General features: G+C 45.1%; 1 long non-coding RNA gene across 1 annotated transcript; it reads right to left on the bottom strand.

Annotated features, from left to right (window-relative positions):
* Positions 1–18,039: 18,039 nt before the first annotated feature.
* Positions 18,040–22,273, bottom strand: LOC123399164. The gene is made up of 2 exons (XR_006610322.1): positions 21,438–22,273; positions 18,040–18,463 (listed from the first exon to the last, which is right to left on the bottom strand). It is a non-coding gene; the product is annotated as an uncharacterized LOC123399164 (long non-coding RNA).
* Between the last annotated feature and the right edge of the window lie 2,437 nt (positions 22,274–24,710).

Here is a 24,710-nt window from a genome sequence, read left to right as displayed (position 1 = left end):
TGCCGCAGAAGGTTAGTAAAACGATATTAAAGGGTGCGGCGTTTTGGCTCTCGGGTGCATCTGCACCCGGACCGACGGAAAAAATCAAAAAAAATACAAAAAAAATTTAAAAAAATCCAAATTTTTTGTATGTGGTAGATGATTAGATGCGCGAGGCCCGCTCCAATTTTGAGTTCATTTGGGGATCTGAGGCGCTCTCAACAAAAAAGACAAAATCTGGGTCTGTGAAAAAGGTTCACTGTTTACAATTTTTTTGACCCAATTTGTCTTTTTTGCTGAGAGATGCTCGAATGTCCAAATGATGTGAAATTTGGAGCGAACCTTGCGTATCAAATTGTCTACTACTCAAAAAACATTTGGATTTTTTTGAATTTTTTTAGTATTTCTTTTTATTTTTTTCGTCAGCGGGAGCATCTGAGCCCGTGCTCAGAAGAGAATTATCCGATATTAAACTTCTATTTTATTCTAACTATGTAAACAGTTTAGAAAACGTGACACTCCATCTACAATACTTTTTGATTGTATTTCTATATTGATACTCTAGAAAAGCGCTAGGAAAATAATTTAATATCATAGTAACTCCTATATACAAATCTTTAATTTAGGATTAAAATTGTTTAAGAATCTAAGAACAATTTAAACTGACACATCAGCAAGCTACTGCAAGTTAATTACGGAACATGTACACATATGAGTTAGTAGAATTATCTAGATAGACCGAGAAGTATTAATTTGGCCTCAGATCGGTTGAGCAGATGTGGTCTTTGGGAAGCTGGATAGATCAACATGACAGTAGGGTCGATCCGCTATGCGCCAACGTACCGCAAAAGCATCGCTCTTCCTTGTCTTGAACGAAGCTAGCGGCGGCCAGATGTAAGAGGGCAGAGATCAATTAATTTTTTTTGGCTCAGGATTCCAAGGACTGTACCTGTACGTGTGGCTTTTGCCTCCTACCATCCATGAGATGTCTCCGGTATTATTTTTTCTGAACCATGTCTCCGGCATAGTTTAATAAGATTCATCAGCTGGAACATGTGTTCCATTTTTTTAAGAGTGATGTGGAACGTGTGTCACTTGATCGAATGCGGATTCCCAAAAAACAGAAGAAAAAAAACTTGATGGAACGTGTGCATGTTGGGTTAGGTTTACGTGCAGTTTTAGTACTTTTTTGGCCCTTCTATTTTTTGAGATGTGAAAGGCGTGTCAATTTTTTTGAAATCAACGTGTGGAGGCTGGGTTAGGCTTACGTGCAGTTTTACTTTCTTTTTGCCCCATGTGTAACATAAATCGTAGGGTTAAAATACATCAGTTTTATAGATCGAATGGCTAAGATATTTTAATGATGTGGATTAAGGTGGAGGCTTGTTTGGTTCATCCAATTAGTAAATATATAAGATATAAGATTTGATGATGTCATATTTTTATAATGTTACATGCATGCAAGAAATGAATAGAAGGGAGTGGCCACACGGCAAGACTAAGAGTATCTCTATCATACCCCGTATAATGCCCTGACTCGTAAAATAACCGTCAAAATGAGAGTCTGCGCGGAAATGTTGTCAGACCAGACCTCGCAAATGCGACCGATCCGTAAACTTTTTTAAGGGGCGCGGATAAATCCCCTCACCGACCCGCGAAAACACAGGTTCCCGCCTCGCCTATACGGTGCCCTGTATCCCAGGGAAGCGGTTGGCGGGACGAATATTTCAGCCCGCGTCCTTTCCCCACCCCCTTCCACCGTCGCGCCGCCATTGGTTCCGCCAGTCCATCGCCGGCGATTTCCGTCGAATATGCAGGGTGAATCGCGCCGCTGGGGCGCCACTGTCCTCTTCCACCAAGCCGCTACACTGGCTCCCCCGGATTCTCCAATCCACGACAGCAGGAGAGCCACCGTCGGAGATGGACTTGAGCCTGTGCGAGGTTCTCGCTCGAGGATTCACCCGATTCGGATGACTCAGATGTTGAGACGATGCCTCTCTCATTTCACCAGCAGAGTTTGGTGATGGCCCTTACTGTGAAGGAACACGAAGACGAGCACCGAAAGAGGCAACATGGATCGACTATCGGTCATCTTTGCATTCTTCGAAATCTACATCTCGGCAATGAGATGCTGATGCGAGACTACTTTGCCGCTAATCCAACATACCCGCCGCACCTCTTCCGGAGAAGGTACCATATGTGCATATCCCTCTTTGTTAAAAATGCTGAAGCTTGCGAGGCCAATTGTCGATTTTTACTCAAAGAAGGAATGTCGCGGGCTTGAAGGGATTTAGTGCATATCAGAAAATCTCGGCAGCTATCCGGGTAATTTCATACGATGTTCCGGGTGACTATACCGATGAGTACCTTCGCATTGGGGAAGATAGTACAATTGAGTCAACGCGTAGGTTTTCCAAAGTGATTGTCCGTGTCTTTGGTCCTGAATATCTTCCGGCACCGAACGTGGACACAAAAAATGATGGCATTTAACGAAAGAAGAGGTTGGCCTGGCATGCTAGGAAGCATAGATTGTATGCATTGGACTTGGAAAAATTGCCCAAAAGCATGGCAGGGAATGTATTGTGGCAAGTCTCGTGATGCAACAATTGTGCTAGAGGTCATAGCTTCACATGATTTATGGATTTGGCATTGCTTTTTTGGTATGTCGGGTACTCTAAAATCTAAATGATATCAATGTGTTACAACGGTCTCATTTGCTTGCTAGGCTTGCTAGTGGTGACGCTCCAGCTTACAACTGCATTGTTAATGGGCATGTATACACAACATGATACTATCTTGCAGATGGTATATACCCTTCTTAGTGCACATTTGTGAAGAGCATCAAACACCCCCAAAGTATGAAAGAGTCTGAATTCGCAAGGGCACAAGAGGCAGCCCGAAAAGACATTGAAAGGGCATTTAGGGTTTTGCAATCTAGGTTTCCCATTGTTCATGGTCCTGCTCGGTTTTGGGACAAGCGATCCTTAAAAAACATCATGACATGTTGTGTTATTCTTCACAATACGATTCTCGAAGATGAGAGAGACATAAACTTGGAGTTCTTCTATGACAATGTGGCCAGCCTTGTCAAACCAGCTAGAGACCCTAACCAAATTAGAGCTTTCCTTCAGACCTACATGGAGATTAAAAATGAAAACACCCACTCTCAACTTCACAATGATCTCATTGAGCACCATTGGCAAAGGGCTGGGCAGTAACACATTCCATTTTTCCATTCACTTTCATTTCATTCATGTGTGATTTGTATACGGGATAAGTTTTGTATTTATGTGTGACATTCATTTAGTTTGCTACGGTGATTTGAATAATTATTGTACTTTGGATGATTACTATATTTGTAATATTAACATTTTACTTATATTGCACATGATGAGTACTTCTGATTTACGGAGTATTCGGTTTGCAGGTCAACGCAGTGGTGCCCGAGCAGACCCTGCATTGACGATCCGTATAATAACATCTTCTGCTAATATCCTTTATACGGGTCGTTTTGGAGGGTGTGCCTCTGCCCACGCCCGCGCGAGCCCACAAAAATCGTTTTTTGAGATGCTCCCTAGTGAAGTCCAATACATATTGGGCAATCCCTATTTAACGTTGTAGGCGTCAATTATTTTGGGTTTCTACTAAATTCGAACCCGCGACTTCATAGCTACCAGAACGCTGCGCTAACAAACTCAGCCACATCCCTTTCGTGTTACTTCTAGCTTTTCACTACTTGTCTTCTTTCTCATCATCTTTTCTTTTTTTTTCTTTTTTCTCGTAACGGTTTCGTCCTTTTCTGTTCTTTTTCTAGTTTGTTGATATAGTTTTCGTTTGATTTTCCTTTTTTGTCTAAATAAGTGACATTTTTCCAAATTTGTGAACTTTTTGAAAAAACGATGAACTTTTTCAAAATTTGGTGAACTTATTTTTCAATTTTGATATAAAGTTTTTTTTTAAATTAGATGAACTTTTTTAAATTTGATGAAGTTTTTAAAAATTCATGAACCTTTTCTGTTTCTAAGATTTTATTTTAACTAGCACAAATACCCATGCGTTGCAACAAGAGACATTGTCCCATACGTCCATTTATTTCTGGTTGACTCGTCCTATTGTCCTCCTTTTCTCCCATGGAATCCTTATTAACATTAAGTCATATTTTACAATGCTTGGCGTGCTTTTTTTGACAAGTTGCCGCTAGCAGTAGGAGCACAGCCCCTCGCCAAGATGACCATTTTCCTGAACATCATCATCTGGACTCGTTGGGTGAAAGGATCGATATGGTTGGCTAGAGGGGGGGTGAATAGACAACGACCACTTTTTAATTAATCTTAGCAAGTTAAGGTAAACACTATGTGGGTTCACAAATAATATGACAAAGAGGTGACCCCGATAGAATCTAACAACGAGAGCTATTAAGCCGACTAAGATAAAGTCACAAGCAAAAGCAAATACAAAGTAAAGGATAGAAATAACCACAAGTGGAACCGATGGAGACGAGGATGTGTTACCAAAGTTCCTTCCCTTTGACAGGAAGTACGTCTCCGTTGGAGCGGTGTGGAGGCACAATGCTCCCCAAAATGCCACTAAGGCCACCGTATTCTCCTCACGCCCTCGCACGATGCAAGGTACCGTGATTCCACTATAGGTGCCCTTGAAGGCGGCGACCGAACCTTTACAAACAAGGTTGGGGCAACTCCACACAAAGCTTGGAGGCTCCCAACAAGACCACGAAGCTTCACCACAATGGAATATGGCTTCGAGGTGACCTCAACCGTCTAGGATGCTCAAACACCCAAGAGTAACAAGATCCGCAAGGGATTGGTGGGGGAATCAACTTTTTTCTTGGTGGAAGTGTGGATCTAGGCCTTCTCAACCAATCCCTAAAGAATCAACAAGTTTGATTGGCTACGGAGAGAGATCGGGCACTTTTAAGCTTGTGGAGCAACAATGGAGCTTAGAGAAGTAAGAGATAGGGTTCCTCAGCTAGAAGAACCCTTTATATAGTGGGGAGAAAATTCAGACCGTTTTCCCACTCTCTGCCCGAGATCCAGCGATACTACCGCTGGGAAGGAGTGGTACTACCGCTGCCTGGCGGTACTACCGCTGGATGCAGCGGTACTACCGCTGGGGCTTCCAGCGGTACTACCGCTGGCCCCTTGGTAGTGCATAAGCACTACTACCGCCGGGAAAGTCTTCGCAAAAGGGTCCGTCCACGAACTACCGCTAGGTAGGTGGAACAAGGCACCTGGAGCGGTACTACCGCTGACCAGGGGGCGGTACTACCGCTGGCTAGCGGTACTACCGCTGACAAGGGGCGGTACTACCGCCAGACAGCGGTACTACCGCTGGCTGCAGCGGTACTACCGCTGGCAGTCCAGCGGTACTACCGCTGGGGACCATTTTGCAGAGATGCTCAAGACGAAATAGGCGAGGGCCGCTCCAAACAAGGAAGGGGAGAATGTGAAGTGTGCGTGTGTAAAGATAGATTCCACCCAAACCTTTCCACTACGGATCCCCTCTTAATAGTACGGCTTTCGTATGACTCAAATAAAGAGAATCGTAGAGAGCGCCGTGTTCCCGTTCCAGAAGAGAGGAGACGTGTCGTCCTGCACGGTACTGTCATCAATCACCAAAATTACTTAGGCATAAACTATGCCTCAACAATCTCCCCCTTTTTGGTGGATTGATGACAATACCGGATTTGCACAGATAATAATATGAGAATAAAAAGATAGAGATATATGACATATGACTCACAGCATATGATGGAAATAAATCTAATCTCACATAAGAAAGATCATGTCTCACACAAGATAGCAAACGAATCAAACCAAGTTCAAAGCAAACCATACGAGATAAAGCAAAGCAATGCAAAGTTCGAAATGAAAGCAAATCCTAGACTCTCTCCCCCTTTGGCACAAGACACCAAAAAGGGGCACACCTAATGCCACAGGTAACTACTCCTCGTCTTCAGGATCACCAGACTCGTCTGTCCCCTCCTGGTCGGTCTGCTCCTCCTCTGCTGCCTCATCGCCCGACCACTGGTACCCCTAAGCCTGCATCCAAGTGGCCTCCGGAGTGATGTCGTCCTCGGAGCCGCTGGAGATGTCCACATCCAAGGTCCTGAGAACACGCTTATGCCTCTGGCGGCTCTGCTTCTGAGCCACATGTGTCTGGTACTGTCCCTTGGCCTGCATACAGAAAAGTGTCTTCATCTTGTCCTGCAGTTTGATAGCCCAAGATGGCATGGCAGACGAGCGGGGCTGAGAGGCAGGTCCTCTGCCAGCAGCGGTCTCTGTATCAGTGTCCATGTGCTGAGAAGATGAAGATGGATTGGCCCACTTGTCCTTGACGCGCAGCTTGATTGGGTCATGCACAATGTAATCAGACTGTGCGTAGAGCACCTCATCCGGAAATGCATGTTGCCACTTATGGCAGATGTATGCGAATAGGTAAGGCCCGTAGATAGGAACCTTACGGTTGATGATGCAGTTCTAGAGCTCTGTGAACATCATATCTGCAATATCCAGTGGAGCAGACTCCTGAGACATAGCCTCCTCACAAAGTAATAGCATCTCAGCCAAGTAGCCATGGACCTCATCGAAGTTACCACTCCGAGGGAAGAGGGTGTTGCGAAAGATGCGATGCATGATGTCCAGGTGCTTGGGAAGCACCCCCTTCCTCAGATACAGTGATTGCAGTCTGTCCTTTGCGAGGGCCCTATCGGTGGGGGCTGAAGCATGAGGACGCATCCCAAGAGGAGTGTCAGCACCCTGAAAGTCAATGTGAAGGAACTGCATGAACTCTGCCCAGGAACCGGTCATCTTCTTTGACCCAGTCATCCATATCATGGAGCGCTGTTCATCATGGGAGAAATGGACTGTGACATAAAACTGAGCAACTGCCGTGGGATCAAAATCCGTCTTGAAGGAGATGATGTTTTTGATGCCCAGCTTGTCAATCAAAGCGAGGGCATCACCAAAGTACTCCGTGTTTCGCTGAAGATGTGCCAGATCAATCCACTGGACAGAGACAAAGTTCTTCTTGAAGTTGGCAATAACATCCCGATAGATCCTGCAATGGTCCCTTACCCAGACATGGTCAACACCATCAATCTCATCCCTCTCCTGGAGATAGTGGTTCGTGGTGCGAAATTGCAGAAAGTCCCTGGGGGACATTGTACGGACATTCACCCTCTTATCCTTGTGAGCGACCTTCTTGAAGGACTTCTTCTTGGGAGGCAGGCCAGACGTGGCAGACTCCTCGGGCGCCTCTGGGTTGCGAAACTGTTTGGATTGTGTTTCCCGTGGGGGGTTCGAACAGCGAGCAGAGCCACCTGTGACACAGACCACAAAGCAAAGAAAAGGCGACAAGAAGAGTCAAGGCAATGAATCTTGAAAACGCGAAACAAGTAAACACGCATTGCTAAGCAAAAACAAGCAGAAAATACACTGTGAATGCTCTGGCGGTAGTACCGCCACCCCTGGCGGTAGTACCGCTGGGGCTCAGCGGTAGTACCGCTGGGGGTCCTGGCGGTAGTACCGCTACCCCAGGCGGTAGTACCGCTGGGGTCCTCGTGGTAGTACCGCTACCCCCTGGCGGTAGTACCGCTGGGGGTTTGACTTTCAGATCTGACAAATAATACTTGTTTTCGAGGGCATGTGCTGAATGTGAACACTAAGACGTACACCCCAGCCCTACTGTCATGAGGAACACATAGCATTAAGAGATACAAACATGCCTAGGCAAGAGAGAGCACGTTTTAGATCTAATCCAAAAATTCAAGTGATCGATCTAAGATGAATGAATCCTAGGACATGGCAGCAAACACAACAACAAATCATCGGACCTATACCCCCCTCAAATATTTCCTTCATGCCATCCAAGAACTAGCCATAGGATCAAAAATATGAGTCCAATCCCCAATGCTCCTAACCCTAGAACACGTGTAATCAAAAAGAAGAAGGGAGGAGCCTTTTTTTACCGGGATTCATGGCTTTGGAGGAGGAAGAAGAAGTGAAGCAGCCCTTCCACACCAACGGGGAGAAGGAGCTCCACGAAGAGAGATCCAATCGGGGGGTTTTCGGGCTAGGGGAGGGAGGAGCTGCGAGGAAGAAGAAACAGATGAAAAATCAGGCTCCCCCTCCCTTTATATAGCCCAAGGGGTACGGGCAGCGGTAGTACCGCTGGGGTGCAGCGGTAGTACCGCCGGGATCCTGGCGGTAGTACCGCTCCCCTGGCGGTAGTACCGCTCCCCCTCGAAACCCTAGAAATATCCCAGCCGGGCGTGTTAGATTTTGAATCCTGGCGGTAGTACCGCTACCCCTGGCGGTAGTACCGCGGGGGTCCTGGCGGTAGTACCGCTGTACATGTTTCAACACGGCTAGGGAAGGCGGGAAAACTTGGGCATATTACAAGTGAGTAAAAAGGGATGACTTCCAAGAAAAGTACTGACTTGTCATTGCATATCCTCTCCTTGATACGCAAGAGAGGGAGGGGCGGTGGCCGAGGCCACCTATGTTTGAGAAAATGGTATGACACCGCGAAGAATTATCCTTGGGTTCATGACCAATGCTCGTGTTTGAAGCACAAGTACCATTTGACAATGGCTAAAGTGAGAGACTAGATTGTTTTACGCATAATGGGGGGAGGGAGAGTTCATTGAGAGAACAACACTCCCCCTATGTCCATGCCTACATCTAGATCAAGATGGAATGTGAAGTGAGGTGCAATATGCCTAGTTTCAATCCACATTACTTGAATCAATGATATTTAGCTCATGCCTTAACTCCCGGAACCTTGCTTCATCTAGTGGTTTGGTGAAAATATCTGCAAGTTGCTCTTCAGTGTGGATGAAGTGAACCTCAATATCACCTAGCTTGATATGTTCACGGATGAAGTGATGACGAATATCAATATGTTTGGTTTTGCTATGTTGCACTGGGTTGAGGGAAATCTTGATGGCGCTTTGATTGTCACATAGAAGAGGCACTTTGTCACAAGTGACACCATAATCCCTTAAAGTTTGCCTCATCCATAGCAATTGAGCACAACAACTTGCAGCCGCCACATACTCAGCCTCGGTGGATGATAAGGAGACACAGTTCTGCTTCTTTGAAGACCAACTTACCAAAGAGCGACCAAGGAATTGGCATCCTCCAGATGTTGACTTCCTCTCCACACAATCTCCAGCCCAATATGAGTCAGAATAGCCAACTAGATTGAAGTTTGCTCCTTTGGGATACCAGAGACCAAAGTTTGGGGTATGAGCCAAATATCGAAAGATTCGTTTGACAGCCATGTAATGACTTTCTTTTGGTGCGGATTGAAACCGTGCACATATCCCTACACTCAACATAATATCCGGTCTAGATGCACAGAGGTAAAGGAGGGATCCAATCATGGAGCGGTATACCTTTTGATCCACTGCTTTACCATTGGGATCACTGTCAAGCTTGCATCTGGTTGGCATGGGAAACTTGACCGGTTTGACATCTTTGAACTCGAACCGCTTGAGCATGTCTTGAGTGTATTTGGCTTCTTTGATGAATGTCCCTTCTAGACCTTGTTTAATCTCGAATCCGAGGAAAAACTTCAACTCTCCCATCATGGACATCTCAAACTTCTCAGTCATTAGTGCAGCAAATTCTTCATTGAATGAAATGTTAGGAGAGCCAAAGATAATATCATCAACATATAGTTGGCATATGAACAAGTCCCCTTTAACCCTCTTAGTAAAAAGAGTGGGATCAATCTTCCCAATTTCAAACCCACGATCTTGTAACAGCTCAGTAAGGTACTCATACCACGCGCGTGGGGCTTGTTTAAGGCCATAGAGTGCCTTATTGAGTTTGTACACATGATTGGGGAGCTTGGGATGTCGAATCCCGGGGGTTGTTTGACATATACCAACTCATTCAAAGGACCATTAAGAAATGCACTTTTCACATCCATTTGCTGTAATTTGAAGTTATGATGAGAAGCAAATGCAAGTAACATGCGAATAGATTCTAGACGAGCAACAGGGGCAAAGGTTTCACCGTAGTCGATACCCTCGACTTGGGAGTAGCCTTGAGCCACCAATCTTGCCTTGTTTCGAATCACAATTCCATTTGCATCTTGCTTGTTCTTAAATATCCATTTGGTCCCAATGACATTATGTTCCTTCGTTGGTCGAGGTACTAAATCCCAGACTTGGTTGCGCTCGAAGTTGTTAAGTTCTTCGTGCATGGCCATAAGCCAATCCTCATCATCGAGCGCTTCCTGTACCTGTTGAGGTTCACAATACGAGACAAACGCGTGATGCTCACAATAATTTCAAAGCTGTTGACGAGTAGACACTCCCCTTTTTAAACTGCCAAGAACATTCTTCATAAGGTGTGACTTGACTCTCAGCTTGTTCGCATTCTTGGCTGCTCGACGCTCCAAGAGTTCTTCATTAGATAATGGAGGAGCATCGCCTTGTTTCGCTTGTTTTCCCTTGCGTCTTGAGCCGGTTGTTGGAGCTCCAGACGGGAATTGTGAGACAGTCTCCTGATCATCTTGTCCTTCGACTTGAGCAAGTTCACTGGTTTGATCTTGTATTAGTGGTTGCTCTTGATCTTGATCTCGTGCTGGTTCAGAGTCTTGTGGTAGTGCTTGAATGGGCATATCACCATTGTTAGGCAATTTATCTTGACCGAGAGCTTGATCAATTTGTTGAGAGTCTTCTCTTTGTTCATCGGAAGCGTGTGGGGCTTGTGGGGGTGATGGCTCCACTTGAGTAGAGCATTGTCCTTCTCCTTCAGCCACAAGGGGTTCCTCAATGGGGAGTATTTGACCAATCCCCATTCTTCTTATGGCTTCGGGAGGAATTTCATCACCTATATCACAAAGACCACTTTGCTCCACTTGGGAGCCATTATTTTCATCAAACTCTACGTTACATGTCTCCTCAATTAGTCCGGTGGACTTGTTGAGGACACGGTAAGCATGAGAGTTTGTAGCATAACCAACAAAGATACCCTCATGTGCTCTAGAATCAAATTTAGCTAACCGAGTACCCTTTTTAAGAATGAAACACTTACAACCGAATACTCGGAAGTACTTGAGATTGGGTTTGTTTCCAGTTAGAATCTCATACGGAGTCTTGTTCAAGCCTTTGCGAATGTAGAGCCGATTGGACGCATGACATGCTGTGTTGATGGCCTCTGCCCAGAAGTTGTATGGAGATTTGAATTCTGCCATCATTGTTCTTGCAGCGTCTATCAAGGTCCGGTTCTTCCTTTCTGCCACGCCGTTTTGCTGAGGGGTATATGGTGCAGAATATTGGTGCTTTATTCCCTCATCACCTAGAAACTCATCTAGAGTGTAGTTCTTGAACTCGGTGCCGTTGTCACTCCTAATCATCAAGATCTTTGCTTCATGTTGACGTTGCGCTTCATTAGCAAAGTTGATAACCGTATGTTGAGTTTCACTCTTCCTTTTGAAGAAATATACCCAGGTATATCTTGAGTAATCGTCAACAATCACTAAGCAATACTTTCTGCCTCCAAGACTATCAAATGTTGGGGGACCAAACAGATCCATGTGGAGAAGTTCCAATGGCCTCTTAGTGTAGATAAGAGTCATTGGACGATGAGCAGTTTCATGAATCTTTCCTTCAATGCAAGCACTGCAAACACGATCTTTAGCAAAGCTCACATTTTTTAGTCCACGGACATGGTCCCCTGTCAGAAGACTTTGCAAAGATCTCATATTGACATGAGCTAAACGGCGATGCCAAAGCCAGCCCACGTCAACTTTAGCCATTAAACATGTCACAGTCTTAGTGGGTCGCTTTGAAAAGTTTACCACATAGAGACCATTTTCGACATGTCCAACATAGGCTACTTTAAGAGTCTTGCTCCTTAGGAGGACCACAATGTCAATATTAAAGAAAGTGGAAAAACCCATGATTGCAAGTTGACGAACGGAAAGTAAGTTGTAGGCAAGAGACTCAACAAGCATGACCTTCTCAATAGACAAATCTTGAGAGACGACCACCTTACCAAATACCAATACCTTTGACGAGAATGCATCGGCGAATTGGACATGGGTGGGCATAGATGGAGAAGGATGCACATCCACCACTAAGTCCTTGCTTCCGGTCATATGATTTGTTGCTCCACTATCGAGCAACCATGACACCCCACCGGAAGCAAACTCCTGCAATAGATCAAGGCTTGGTTTTAGGTACCCATTTTTTAATGGGTCCTTTCATGTTAGATACAAGGGTCTTAGGAACCCAGATAGCCCATTCAATATCTTCATCGTAGGAACCAACAAATCTGGCATAAACATGCCCATCACTAGCACAACATAACACATAAGAGGAATTGAGTTTGTCGGCTGTGTTAGTAGGAGCGGTTTTGCCCTTCTTGGGGTTCCCATAGTCCACCTTGTTCCTGTTCACCTTCTGAGTCCCCTCACCCTCTTTGACAAAGATGTCCATGAGGTTGAGAGATCGTTTGTTCTTGTTCTTCCTTTTACCTTTTGACTTGGAGGTAAGTCCAAGTCCTTCCTTTCCTACAACACCCTTTTGAGTGCTCAAGAGATCGTTCAGACTCTTCTCACCTTGTCTGCATGACACAAGGCCCTTCTCAAGTTTCTCCTTTAACTTGGCATTTTCCTCCACAAGATGAACATGCTCACAACAGGGATTAGTTGCACAAGTATTATCAATTAACACAAAGGGGGGACACGTAGAGATCTCCTTGGTAAGCTTTGCTTGGAGTTGATCATGAGACTCTTTCAGAGAGAAATGAACACCTTTCAAGGCTTTGTGGGCCTTGTCAAGTATGTCAAACTCTTCTTTGAGTCTGTCACGGCCAACCTCAAGAGCATACTTTTCAGATTTAAGCATGCGAGTAAGAACAACATCATGATCTAGTTTCTTTTGCATTTTAGCGCAGTCATCGTTATATGACTCCTCAAGAGCCAAACGAAGAGTGCCCTCTTCTTCTAGAACACTAGATAATTCGGCAATTTCATCGGCATAGTCACGACTATGTCCATGAAGTTCGGAGATGGTCTCCTCATGAGACTCAATGAGGTCAGTGGCCTCACCCAGTTGTTCCAAGAGAGCAACAAAATGCTTCTTGGTTTCTCCCTTAATAGTGCATAGAAACTTATCAAGATCATGCTCATTAAGTTCTCCAACATCACTATCTTCTACACAATTTAACAATGAAGGAGCAGAAGCAATGTTGGTCTTAATGATAGGAGTTACCTGATTGGTACCTTTTGCCATGAGGCACTTGGTGATGTGGTTCTCGTTGGGGGCGTTGAAGAGAGACACCTTCTGGGAAGGGGTAGTGGCTATAGCAACAGTTGCCGTTGCCACTGTATCATCGTCATCATCATCATCAGAAGGATACTCCTCCAGGGCCACCATTCCTTTTGGGTGAGGTTTCTTCACAAAGTTGTTCTTGATTGGAAATGATTTGGTTTTGTCTTTGCGAATGAGCTTGCCTCCGTTGTCTTCTCTCTTCTCATAGGGACATTCTGCCACGAAGTGACTCACGTTGCCACAGTTATAACATGTCCTTACTCGTTGTTTGGGTTTGAATCCACTTGAGTTGTTCTTGTTGAAGGTTGGTCTTGAGTTCCTTTTATTTCCCCAGAATTGCCTTGATGCAAGAGCCATGTGCTCATGATAGGCATACTTTGTGTCTTCCGGGCAACTCTCCTCTTCCTCATCTTCTTCTTCTTCTTCAAGCATTGCTCTTGCTTTCAACGCAAGTTTGGGTGAAGTGGTTTTTGATCGGACACGAGCAAGTGCATTGTCGGCTGTTTCGTTCATGATTGACATTGCAATGAACTCATCCAACACTTCACTGGAAGACAAGGAGTGGAAGTCTGGCCGCTGACGAATGACAAATGACATGGCTTTATTGAAAGGCATGATGGCTTTGAGAAACTTGCGCTTGACCCAAGTGTCATCCACATCCTTACTCCCATGGTCCTTTAGTGCCACAGCAATAGCAGTCACCCTCCGATAGAGATCACGAGGGTCCTCTTCTTCCTTCATCACAAACTCATCGGCCTGATCAAGTATCACTTCATAGTTGGATCGTTGAATACTAGAGCTTCCCTTATACAACACCATAATATGCTCCCAACAATCCTTGGCCAATGTGAAGGGACGTAAGTGGGGAAGATCTTCAGGTGGCACAACAGACTGGAGAATAAACAGCGCAGAGTGATTATATTGATTGTCTGCATCTTCTCTTGGAGTGAGGTTGCTTGGGTCATGGGGGTAATATCCTTGCTCGATAATTCTCCACAAGTTTGTTGAGCTGTGATTCAAATGAGACTTAATAGAGAATACCCAGTTAGCAAAGTCACCTTTCACAAGTTTAGGAGGAGGACCAACAGGATTAAGACGAGGTGCGAGAACGGGTCCTCCATATGTCATGGGAGGTGGAACAGAGGCATGTGTTCCAGTCCCATCCTTTTCGTGAGGTGAAGCAGGTTGCATACCTTTAGCCGCTTCCTTAGAGGAGTTGGCCTCCGAATCGGAAATGGTGGGTTTAACCACTAAAGCCGGTTCGGGTGAACTTTTAAGACCATCAATTAATTCCTTAAGCATGGTTTTGACTTCGCTCGTCAAGGACGTCTTGAGGGCTGCCATAGCCGTATTCAAGTCGTCCCTTGTGACCGAAGTCAAGTCCATGTCCTCGGGTTGCCCATGGTTCACTTCCTCTCCGCCTTCCATACTCCTCGGGTGGTTAAACCCTTAATAAAGAGACGTGGCTCTGATACCAATTGAAAGGATCGATATGGTTGGCTAGAGGGGGGGTGAATAGACAACGACCACTTTTTAATTAATCTTAGAAAGTTAAGGTAAACACTATGTGGGTTCACAAATAATATGACAAAGAGGTGACCCCGAAAGAATCTAACAACGAGAGCTATTAAGCCGACTAAGATAAAGTCACAAGCAAAAGCAAATACAAAGTAAAGGATAGAAATAACCACAAGTGGAACCGATGGAGACGAGGATGTGTTACCGAAGTTCCTTCCCTTTGACAGGAAGTACGTATCCGTTGGAGCGGTGTGGAGGCACAATGCTCCCCAAAATGCCACTAAGGCCACCGTATTCTCCTCACGCCCTCGCACGATGCAAGGTACCGTGATTCCACTATAGGTGCCCTTGAAGGCGGCGATCGAACCTTTACAAACAAGGTTGGGGCAACTCCACACAAAGCTTGGAGGCTCCCAACAAGACCACGAAGCTTCACCACAATGGAATATGGCTTCGAGGTGACCTCAACCGTCTAGGATGCTCAAACACCCAAGAGTAACAAGATCCGCAAGGGATTGGTGGGGGGAATCAACTTTTCTCTTGGTGGAAGTGTGGATCTAGGCCTTCTCAACCAATCCCTAAAGAATCAACAAGTTTGATTGGCTAGGGAGAGAGATCGGGCACTTTTAAGCTTGTGGAGCAACAATGGCGCTTAGAGAGGTAAGAGATAGGGTTCCTCAGCTAGAAGAACCCTTTATATAGTGGGGAGAAAATTCAGACCGTTTTCGCACTCTCTGCCCGAGATCCAGCGGTACTACCGCTGGGAAGGAGTGGTACTACCGCTGCCTGGCGGTACTACCGCTGGATGCAGCGGTACTACCGCTGGGGCTTCCAGCGGTACTACCGCTGGCACCAGCGGTACTACCGCTGGCCCCTTGGTAGTGCATAAGCACTACTACCGCCGGGAAAGTCTTCGCAAAAGGGTCCGTCCACGAACTACCGCTAGGTAGGTGGAACAAGGCACCTGGAGCGGTACTACCGCTGACCAGGGGGCGGTACTACCGCTGGCTAGCGGTACTACCGCTGACAAGGGGCGGTACTACCGCTGGCTGCAGCGGTACTACCGCTGGCAGTCCAGCGGTACTACCGCTGGGGACCATTTTGCAGAGATGCTCAAGACGAAATAGGCGAGGGCCGCTCCAAACAAGGAAGGGGAGAATGTGAAGTGTGCGTGTGTAAAGATAGATTCCACCCAAACCTTTCCACTACGGATCCCCTCTTAATAGTACGGCTTTCCTATGACTCAAATAAAGAGAATCGTAGAGAGCGCCGTGTTCCCGTTCCAGAAGAGAGGAGACGTGTCGTCTTGTGCCGTTGACGAGTGTTACCTGAAACCTTGACACACACGATTAGTCTTGTACGGTACTGTCATCAATCACCAAAATTACTTAGGCATAAACTATGCCTCAACATTGGGGATTAGGATTAGAGCACGCAGAGTTGCGGGAGAGATAGTAAAACAAAGGGGAGTGATCCCCAATTGGCGTGCGGGGAGAAACACGACGCGGGCAAGATGCACTGTTGTCACATTCTCTCTACTCTTCATCCCTCCCTCTCTCCTCCTTGTCTCACTAGTGGCATCGGTGACATAATAGTTGAGTAATATTTAAATTGTCAAGATGTCTTGATGGGCTTCAAATATCTTTTTTCCTTAAAAAATATTTATGTGTAATATTGTACTCCCTCCGTCCCAAAATAACTGTCTTGACTTTGTACTAGCTCTAATACAAAATTGTACTAAGCTTAAGACAGTTATTTTGGGACGGAGGGAGTATCTGATAATGTTATATGACAACTAGCAAAGGGCCCCGTGCGTTGCAACGGGAGAAAAAAATACCACAAGCTTTTAATATTTTTATAATCATTTTTATTTATTAAAATAATAAACTAACTAACTAATGTAGTCAGTCATATCCTATTTTGTTGAGAAATCAACCCGTCCATTGTTAATTTCACCATGATGAGAAATTGAGCGGGACAAGCAAAGCAAAACAAAGAGGCTACATGAATTGATCAATGGACTGTTATCTTATTTCACTCATGGGGTAGAGAATATGAGATTAGATGACAAACTGAAGGTGGTGTTTCATTCTTTCTCTCTACAACAATGCAATCTTACATTCAATACATTCATTCATCAGCAAACAAATTCCCACAAAACAAAAATTCTTGCCGGTGCTTGGCACACGGTTGGAGGCATGGGGAGGGGATCTCACCAGATGATGGGTTCCTGCCGGAGGAGGGGATACGATGAGGGGAGCAAGGGTTAGGCCCTATATCTGGCCATAAGGAGTCGCCGTTGCCGCGTCATAACCTCGGAGTTCCCCGTGTGAACCATGGAGGCCTGCCTCCACCTGCAAGTACTTCGCTCCGCCGCGCCTTATCCGCGCGCCGCCGTCGTTCTACATCGAGCAGACGCATCATCCCAAGTCGCTGTAGCTGTCGAGTTGATTTGATCCAGAAGTTGTGCTCGAGCGCCAAAACGGGGGCAGCAAGCGAGCAGAGGTACGACCGCGGAGGCGGGTGGGTTGAGATCGACAACAGTGGTGGTTGAGGTCGGCCGCGGCGGCGAGTGGTGTGACAGCGGCCTGGGTGGACCAGGGTCGATGCGATGCGCTCGAGCACCGCAACGAGGGCAGTGAGCGGGGAGAGGTACAACCACGGAGGCGGGTGGGTTGAGATCGGCAGCGGTGGCGGTTGAGATCGGCCGCGACGACGAGTGGTGTGGCGGCGGCCTGGGCACAGGCCAGGATGGCCCAGGGTCGATGGAAGGAGGCGATGCGTACGGGTATAATTTTTGCAGCAAATCATTTTTCCTTTTTGCGTTGCAGATAAATGATGGAGCGCGGGTTGAATAATAAAAATTACAGGGCTTTTTTATAAAAATATCGTGGTGGGTTTTCTGACGGAAGCAATAGTCTCTTTATTATTAGGTATAGATAACAACAAACAAAAGCAAGTAATTATAATGGATGCTCAGTTAAAAAAATAGGACGATGCTTCAGCACGCGCACGCGCGATGCAGGCGGATCTAACGGCTGGCCAGTTTAGGTAAGTGCCCATGTGCGGCTCCCCTATGTGCTAAAAGGAGAAATGATTCACCCCTTGTGTTGCCACGTCCTGCAAAGAATCAAAAACAGAAAAAGGGAGTGATCCCTCTCTTTCACATGCGTAATTCACCACCCACCACTAAAAAACCATACGTTCGGACAACAAAACAACACAAAATATTAAGTGAAAAAATCAGGCAAAAATTCTAGAATAACACAATTTTTTTGCAACTCTTTCTTGCAGATCGGGCATTACTTTGAAGAAACTTCGGCAAATAATTTGCCAGAACTAGGCAAATTTCTCCCTGTGAAAACACGAAGGTAAAAGGCCCTTCCTAATATATTTGGCACGATTCGGTTAGTTCTATAGCTAGTGGAATTCCCCCTCTGTACCTACATGTTTGATATACTAGTTGCAAACATGTCTCTCAATACCATATCTTGCGAAACTTGACTTAAATCTTGCACAAAATCTGCCCCTCCTGTTTTTGTTTCCCTCCTCCCCTTGTACAATTGGATGCTAGAGCTTCCACACAAAAAAAACCTGGATGCTAGAGAAGATGCTCGCTCTTGAATTGTATCTTGTCTATTGTCTTGCACTTGACTTATGCAACAAACAAAAGAGAAAGCATAGTTATTTGGATATATAAAAAGTTAAAAACTGAATAATCTGGGTATAATAAACTGAACAAACTTGTCTGACTGTTGTAGCACAATTTTGCATATAAACACTGCAAGTTGTAAAGATAACTTGCCTAAATCTAGTGTTGTAAAAACATTACGGACGCCGCGTTTCGGCTCTCGGGTGCATCTGCACCCGTGCCAACAAAAAAAATATCAAACAAATACTAAACAAATTCAAAAAATTCCAATTTATTTTATGTGGTAGATATTTTGATGCGTGAGGTTCGCTCCAAATTTCAAGTTATTTGGACATCTGAGCATCTCTCGGCAAAAAAGACAAAATTTGGGTATCTGAAAAAGCTTGACTGTTCACATTTTTTTTGAGCCAATTTTCTTTTTTTCCGAGAGCTACCCGGATGTCCAAATAACTTTGAAATTTGGAACGAACCTCACGCATCAAAATATCTACCACACAAAAATAATTTGGATTTTTTTGGATTTATTTAGCATTTATTTAGATTTTTTTCATCAGAGGGAGCAGATGAGCTCGGGCTCAGAAGAGGATTTCTCAAACCTGACCTACTATGGTTACATGTTACATTACACTTTTATAGTGTTTTTGCATGCTATGTATGAAAAATGCTGGATTAGAAGCCAACAGAATGTTGAACACAAAATGTTGAAGTTCAGAAAAATGCAGTATTTCGGATAGGCAATCTAGCACACCAGGATATGCGCGTTGGTTGGGCTGCTTCGACGATGTTCAAAGTGAGTAGTGTTTTTAGGCGAATTCATCAACGAGTGAGGCGACCTAGCACACTAGGATAGTCATGTTGGTTGGGCTGTTCTAGTTATTTTGGAAGTGAGTAGTGTTTATAGGCAACTGATCAAGGGTGAGGCGACCTAGCACACCGGGATAGGCGAGTTGGTTGTGCTGCTCCGGCGATTTTGAAAGTGAGTAGTGTTTTTAGGCGACTTGATCGACGGGTGAGGCAACCTCGCACACTGAGATAGGCAAGTTGGTTGGGCTGCTCCGTCTATTTTGGGGGCTTGTAGTGTTTGTAGGCGACTTGCTCGGAGGGTGAGGTGACCTAGCACACTGGGATAGACGAGTTGGTTGGTAAACTCCGGCGATTTTGGAAGTGAGCAGTGTCTTAACCGACTTGATCGATGGGTTAGGCAACCTAGCACACCCGGGATAGGCGAGTTGGTTGGGCTACTCCGACGATTTTGGGGGCTTGTAGTGTTTTTAGGCGACTTTCTCGACGGGTGAGGCGACCTAGCACACCGGGATAGGCGAGTTGGTTGGGCTACTTAGCATTTCTTTAGGATTTTTTTGTCAGAGGGAGCAGATGAGCTCGGGCTCAGAAGAGGATTTCTCAAACATGACCTACTATGGTTACATGTTACATTACACTTTTATAGTGTTTTTGCATGCTATGTATAAAAAATGCTGGATTAGAAGCCAACAGAATGCTGAACACAAAATGTTGAAGTTCAGAAAAATGCAGTATTTCGGATAGGCAATCTAGCACACCAGGATATGCGCGTTGGTTGGGCTGCTCCGATGATGTTCAAAGTGAGTAGTGTTTTTAGGCGAATTCATCAACGAGTGAGGCGACCTAGCACACTAGGATAGTCATGTTGGTTGGGCTGTTCTAGATATTTTGGAAGTGAGTAGTGTTTATAGGCGACTGATCAAGGGTGAGGCGACCTAGCACACCGGGATAGGCGAGTTGGTTGTGCTGCTCCGGAGATTTTGGAAGTGAGTAGTGTTTTTAGGCGACTTGATCGACGGGTGAGGCAACCTCGCACACTGAGATAGGCAAGTTGGTTGGGCTGCTCCGTCTATTTTGGGGGCTTGTAGTGTTTGTAGGCGACTTGCTCGGAGGGTGAGGCGACCTAGCACACTGGGATAGACGAGTTGGTTCGGCTACTCCGGCGATTTTGGAAGTGAGCAGTGTCTTAACCGACTTGATCGATGGGTTAGGCAACCTAGCACACCCGGGATAGGCGAGTTGGTTGGGCTACTCCGACGATTTTGGGGGCTTGTAGTGTTTTTAGGCGACTTTCTCGACGGGTGAGGCAACCTAGCACACCGGGATAGGCGAGTTGGTTGGGCTACTCCGACGATTTTGAATGTCAGTGGTGTCTTAGGTGACTTGATCGACAGGTTAGACGACCTAGCACACTGGGATAGGCGAGTTGGTTGGGCTACTCCGGCGATTTTTGATGTGAGTGGTGTCTTAGGCGACTTGATCGACGGGTTAGGCGACTTAGCACAACGGGATAGGCGAGTTGGTTGGGCCGCTCCGACAATTTTGAAAGTGATCATGTTTTTAGGCGACTTGATTGACGGGTGAGGCGACCTAGCAAACATGGATAGGCGAGTTAGTTGGGCTGCTCCGATGATTTTGGGGGCTTGTAGTGTTTTTAGGCGACTTGATCGGCGGGTGAGGCGACCTAGCACACCAGGATAGGCGAGTAGGTTGGGCTGCTCCGATGATTGTGGGGTTTGTAGTGTTTTTAGGCGACTTGTTCAACGGGTGAGGCAACCTAGCACACCGGATAGGCGAGTTGGTTGGGCTGCTCCGACGATTTTGGAAATGAGTGATGTTTTTAGGCGACTTGATCCACGGGTGAGGCAACCTAGCAGAGCGGGATATGCGAGTTAGTTGGGCTGCTCTGGCGATTTTGGCGGTTGTAGTGTTTTTAGGTGGCTTGGTTGGCGGGTGTGGCAACCTAGCACACGAGGATAGGCGAGTTGGTGGGCTGCTACAAATTCTGAAAAAAATAATTCTAAAAAATGTACGAGATTGCCTGATTCTGAAAAAAGAAACTGAATAAATTTGCTACATAATAAACAGTTTGCAGGGGTTTTGACTGATTCTCTGCCCAAGACATGTAAAAATGCTGCCGAAAAAACAAGAGAGCAAAAAAATGTGTGGTCTTACCTCGCCATTGTTTTGATTTGGAAAGTCCTCTGTCTTAACCCACTTTAAACTTGCCTACAAAAAAGGAACTGCTACAGAAGTATGGTAAAAGCTTGCCCTCCAGCGCTAGTATACCTTAAAAAGGATTCAGTTAATGTAATCTGCTTCAGTTAGTGCTGCTGGAGAAACTACTACTACAAGTCAAGTAACAAGGCCCAGAAAAAATCAGTTAATGTACGCTGAAAAAGCAATGTGATGTGCATTCGGAAAACTGATTAATTTTCGTCTAGTGTTTGTGGGATACAACCTGAAAAATGTCTAAAATCTTATACGAACTAGTATCTTCTATCTTTCATGTGACGCTTAAATGACTGAATCGATTTTGGTTTTCAAGTTGCCCAAAATGGAAAATATGTAAAAACCAACTAAGCTTCATACTACACAGGAAGATAAGTCCAAAACAGACACAAAATGAAAAACTACAGCTCTAACTGAAGCAGATTAGCAGCACTATGAGGGAACTTGCCTACTCATGCTGGACAGTGTTTGTAAAACTTGCGTACTTACTGGGGAAACTATTGTGCATAAAAGGGCCTAACCCGCTGAACAAAAAATGCCTACATTCCAATGGTGTAAACCAAAAACTTGCCCTCTAATGCTGTGAGAAATGCATGTCTTCCTGATCGGCGAGTATTGTAAAAATTTGCCTTCTACTGGAGAAAGTAATACTGCATATGTGCCTAAAACGTTGAACAAAATTGCCTACATCCCGTGTGCACTAACAAATTACTCCCTCCGTTCCTAAATATAAGACTTTTTAGAGATTCCACTACGAACTACATACGAAAAAAAATGAATGAATCTATACTCTAAAATATGTCTATATACATCCGTATGCACTCTGTAGTGAAATCTCTAAAAGGTCTTATATTTAGGAACAGAGGGAGTACGTCTAAAAACCTGCACACCACCACCCCCTGGATGTTAACATGTGATGTGAAAACCCACTAAAGTCAGGTGCTAAAGTCTTCTCGGATGCGGCATTTAACTGTTCCAAGATCCCTGGAATGGGGTCTTCTGCTAAAGCTAAAAGAGTTGGTCTTTATATAAATATTCTAGATGGAAAATTTGGACAACAGATTCAGATTCAGGCATCGGCTCCATTCCTCTCTTCAGGCTGAAGCTCTTGCTCTAGTTCTTGCAGCTAAGATAGCACACATATTTCAGCTCAAGCAAGCCACTTTTCTCACTGATTGTTTGCCTCTAGCCAAAGCTGTTGCAAGTGGAAGACTCGACTCGATGTACATTAGACAATCAGGCACTCGCTAGCAAAAAATTTCTCCATCTCCATTCAGTTGCAGCCATCTGTTTATCATATATTCAGAAAGCTAAATGGTATTACAGACAATGTGGCTCATCAGGTTCTCAATTCCTCGGTGCAACCTGTCTTTGGATGTAATTATTCAGCTCATAGGCACTCTCCTTGTCCTTTTATTTCTACACTCTCTCAAGTTCATCTTCAGGACTTTGTAATCCATAGCTAACTTCTAACTACTAGTATAACATCCAATGCCGCTAGTCCAGTGTTGTATTGCCCATTGTAGTCATACTGAACCTATCTAAATTGCCTAAAAAGATATTCAGTGTTGCCCATTGTAGTTGTACATCAAGCCATTGAAGGGAGGACCATACCTTACACCCCACGCCTACATCAAGCCATTGAAGGGAGAACCATACCTTACACCCCACGTGTGTCGTTCATGAGATTCTCAGTGACCCCACCTCCTCGCCATGGATGGGCGACGAAGGTTGAAGAAAAATCCCCTGGCCCCATTCCGCATGACTAATCAGAGAAGGCAGACTGCATGAACTAACCTTCTCTCGCGGATGTGGCAGTGCGCTCCGCCGTCGTTCGTCGCCTCGCGTCACTGGCGGCACCGGCCCCTTCCTGCCTCTTTTCTCGTCACGCGCGAACCGCTCGGATCAGCGGCTGATGTCCCCCTCCGGCGTGGTGGTTGATATGCCGGTCCGAGCCTTAGCCCCACTAGTCGTTGTCGTCAAATCTTCTCACCGGCGATCCCTTCTCTCCCTGTAGCAGTGCAGATAGAAGAGAGGGACAAGTGAAGACAAGTGCGGATAGAAGGGAGGAAGAAGTGGAGACGGGTGCGAAAGAAGACAAACCTCACCGTCTCTCTGGCCGGGTCCACCTAGCACGATTCGTTCATCTAGGTGCAACGAACGGTTGGCGTGCGGCCGCTCGCGAGCCCTCTATCGTGCCTACGCGCCGTCCAACGTTTGGGTTAGAGAAGAACGAGGCGAGGTGGGATCGGTCAAAGCCTGGGGCTCGGTGGTCCTATCGCTGACCTGGGGCTCGATGGAGCCTGGTAGCGCTAGGAATCTGGAGCTGGCGCTGGGAGCTGTAGCGAGCTGGCGCTCGGTCCCTGGTGCTCGTGGATGGGACTCTCGCTAGAACCTGGGTCCTGGTGGCTGGCTGGGCGGAGCCAGCCTGGCTCGGCCTGGCCAGTTTTTTTTTAACAAAACAATTTCGAAATAAACTAAAAATAAAATATATACTAAAATAAAATACCAGAAAACAAAAATATTATATATATATATAAATATATATGCTAAAATATCAAAATATACATATATATATATATATATATATAAAATATCCACCTAATAAATAATAAAGGAACCCTAGTTTCACCTAATGTAAATTTTTAAAAATAGTTTTAATGCAATGGCCACACAAATAACATTGAAAAATTCCATTAAAAATAATTCCGGAGATTATAAAATTTGCAAAATCAAATCAGATAACTTCAAATAATATTCTAGACCTTATGAACTTTTTATTTGACAGGGGAGAAGTTATATTATCTCCACTCCAATAAATTACCTGCAGTTGCATAATGAATAAATTTTTTAGAAGAGCAAACAATGCATAGAAAAAATATGAGATGCATATGAATGATTTATTAACATTCTAATTTAAGAAAATTGGGATGCTACACTTATCTTGTCCTTTCTACTATGTATGTGCCGCATTCCCAAGCATCTATCCTTTAAAAGGAAATTGCACACACTTAGGGGGAGCTTGTACTAGTCATGTTTCTTTCAAAGTTATCATATTCGAGTGTCTTTATTTGAAGCTTTGATTGTATGTTGTCATCAATTACCAAAAAGGGGGAGATTGAAAGCACATATGCTTCCTTGGTGGTTTTGATAATTCATGACAACATACATTGTCTCTTGGACTAACACTTTTACCTACTATATTTTAGGAATAGT

This window comes from Hordeum vulgare, chromosome 5H, assembly GCF_904849725.1.
Source record: "Hordeum vulgare subsp. vulgare chromosome 5H, MorexV3_pseudomolecules_assembly, whole genome shotgun sequence".
In the NCBI taxonomy this organism is placed as follows: Eukaryota; Viridiplantae; Streptophyta; class Magnoliopsida; order Poales; family Poaceae; genus Hordeum; species Hordeum vulgare.
The sequence above is the reverse complement of the archived record's forward strand: the minus strand, read 5'-3'. Positions and strand labels throughout refer to the sequence as shown.